The sequence below is a fragment of the Grammomys surdaster genome, unplaced genomic scaffold (assembly GCF_004785775.1).
Source record: "Grammomys surdaster isolate TR1022 unplaced genomic scaffold, NIH_TR_1.0 273, whole genome shotgun sequence".
Taxonomy (NCBI): Eukaryota; Metazoa; Chordata; class Mammalia; order Rodentia; family Muridae; genus Grammomys; species Grammomys surdaster.
This window is the reverse complement of record NW_021604714.1, coordinates 1563365-1566382: the sequence shown is the minus strand read 5'-3', so window position 1 is coordinate 1566382 and position 3018 is coordinate 1563365. Positions and strand designations below refer to the sequence as shown.

Below are 3018 nucleotides of genomic sequence, written 5' to 3'. Positions count from 1 at the left end.
GCACTAGAGCCGTTATGTGCACTAGAGCCGTTGTGTGCACTAGAGCCGTTGTGTGCACTAGAGCCGTTGTGTGGACTAGATGAATGACTGTGATAAGCACATCTAAAATCAGCCTGTAGGAAGTACAGAACAGAGTCACTCTGTTATTTTCTTCTGTATATTCACCTGGGGCTCCCATCAGTAGTTCTGTTTCTGTGCCCTTTCTAAGACTCCCTGTACACCTCAAACTCTCTCTCCTCCTAGAAACTCAGTGGGGAAGTAAGTGAGAGAGAACAAGATCCCAGGCTGTTCAGCATGCCCGGGGAGAATTTGGAGCTCTGTGTACTCATTTGGAAGGTGCCTAACTCAATGCTAGAGTGTGGGAAGAATAAAGTATGGTCCTCTTGGGGTCCAGGTCAGCTGCACGGGTGTGCGAATCACCTGCTTCAGGGGGGCATTTCTCTAAGTTTAAAGGAACGCCAGATGCCAACAGGCTTATTCCAGACTCTCAGCGACTCACAACAATGGGAACATACAGCAGTGTGGGCAGATGTCCAGTGGACAGCCTTTCACTTGACAATTCTAAACCCAGGTCCCTTCCATGTTGTGGCTCCAAGTTCCCTGAAAAAGGAGAAAATATACAAGGGACATTGTACAAGGCGGATCTGACAGGCCAGGCCTGAAAGGGACATCTGTCACCCTCACACATGATACCTTGGCCAGAGTAGGCAGGGGCTACCTCACTACTAGAAAGCCCGGGAACAAGGGTCTAATGATCACCATCCAACAACAGCTTATCCTGGTCCGGGGACAAGGACATTGCCATCCCTGCCACAGGCGGTCAGTAGCCCAGTAGGACCTTCCTGTTGTCCATGATTCCTAAATCAAGGTTGGCCTTCCAGTTCTCCTTCGTGCTCTTCCTCTCAAACCTCTCGAGGAAGATGGCTGCCATTGTTGTGTACGAGGACAGAAGAGGAGAGCCAGAGTCACATGAGGCTCTCCTTCTCAGAGCAACCCTCCTTAGCAAGCCTCCTTTCCAAGAAGCAATGGTCCCACCACAGAATCTGCACAGGGTTGGTCCCATGAATCCTAGGGACAGCAAAGCATTGCCATCCCTTAGGGAAAAGGGTACAGTGTTTGCATGTAGCCCACACATATCTCCAGGCACCTTTAAGAACACTGCATGTGACATCTGTTCTGTGTAATGAGCTAGCATGGGACAGGGAGATGGCCCAGTGGTGAAGTGCTTGCTGGGTAACGTGAGAGTGTAAGCTCACATCCCCAGAACCCACAGAGAGCTGGATGCAGTAATGTATGTCTGTAAGCCTGCACTGAGATAGGAGGCAGAGACAGGAGAGTGTAGCTTACAGACGAGCCAGCCTGGGCTACATCGCAGTAAACAAGAGACCTTGTCTCAAATGTGGTAGCAAGTTAGGATTAACACCCAAAGTTATTCTCTCCCCTCCACAGTTTGCTGTGGGACATGCACAACTACACACACACACACACACACACACACACACACACACACACACGTCCCAGGGCTAGAGATATAGCTTTGTTGGTAGAGTGCTTGCCTCATATGAATGAAGCCCTGGGCTCCTTTCCAGGCATAGTGGAACCCGCCTGTAGTCTAGCACTCAGGAGGGGGAGGCAGGAAGATCAGAAGTTCATAAGTCATCCTCAGCTACCTAGCAAGTTCCAGGCCACACTGGCCCCATGAGACCTCCACCTCACAAACCACACTAACAAAAAATGGTTACACTATATCTTACAAAGAATAATGAGAAGAAAAACAATATGCACACTCAAGCCAGATGCAATTCTCCAAACATTTCCGGTCCAAGGAGAGTTTAATCCCCAGATATGGAGCCTGCAGATAGTGTCTCCACACCACTCATGAACACAAACCAGGAGGACTATCTCATTTCCCTTCCGGCATCCCACCCCATTTTCCAGATGAGAAAACTGAGGCAAGAGCCAAACGCAAAACTTGACTGAGGTCTCTCAGAGTTTGACCAGCTGACCCCCAGAGCTCAAATGTTAACTTTTGGGGTCCATAAAACCATATTGGAACTATAGCCCACCACCCACACATCCTGCTGCAGGTCGGGGACTCCAGCCCCACCCCAGGGCCCACCTTAAGGATATTTTCCTGTTGCCTTAACATATTCTCAACCCAAAGGTGGGAACATTTTCCTCTGAGATCCTTGATCACATTAGCCAGGCCTGCTACACAGAGGTGGCCTTAATTGATTCTAATTTCCCAGATGGGGAAGGCCATCTATCATGAACACAAGTTCACGTTTAAAACTTTTTACAGGTTAATTTTCCTAGCCCTACCAATTCATGAGCTGATGCCACCCAGTGAGGAGCATGGCTCCCTGGGCAGACCTTAGCCGATCCGTGGTCCCTGGCTCCAGGACCTTCATTGCTTTGTCCCCCAACTCTGGCTCCTGCCCAGCCCAGGACAGGTGGCTGTGTCAGGGAGAGAAAGGTGGATGTAAGGAGACTCAGGGAACCAGCTGTCCCAGTGCCTGTGGTAGCACAGAGATGTTAAGTAGCTTGCCTCATGTCACACAGCTCAGACGACACGAACAACAAATAAAATAAATAAAATAAAATAAAATAAAATAAAATAAAATAAAATAAAATAAAATAAAATGGCTACCACATAAGCCCCTGCCTACATTGGGGAACTCAACCTACTACTGGAAGAAAATAATCAGTTTCTGAAAAGTGAGAGTTTCACTTTTAGTTTCTTCAGTGTGTGTGCATATTAGTGTGTGTACACACATGTGTGTGCACCAAGTGTATGTGTACATACACACATGTGTGTATGTATGTGCATGTCCATATGTGTGTGCATGTGCGTGTGCATGTGTGTGTGTTTCAGTACATGAAGACTGGAGGCTGTCCAGAGTCCTCAATCACTGTCCATATTAGTTTTTGAGACAGGGTCCCTCACTGAACCTGGGGGACCTGGAGCTTACATCCTAACCAATGAGCTCCGGGGATCCTCCTGTCTCCGCCTTCCCC

At 48.5% G+C, this 3018-nt stretch overlaps 1 protein-coding gene across 1 annotated transcript in view; it reads left to right on the top strand.

The window, feature by feature from the left end:
• The window catches only part of Cdh23 (cadherin related 23), a 349164-nt gene that overhangs the window by 226314 nt on the left and 119832 nt on the right, over nucleotides 1-3018 (top strand).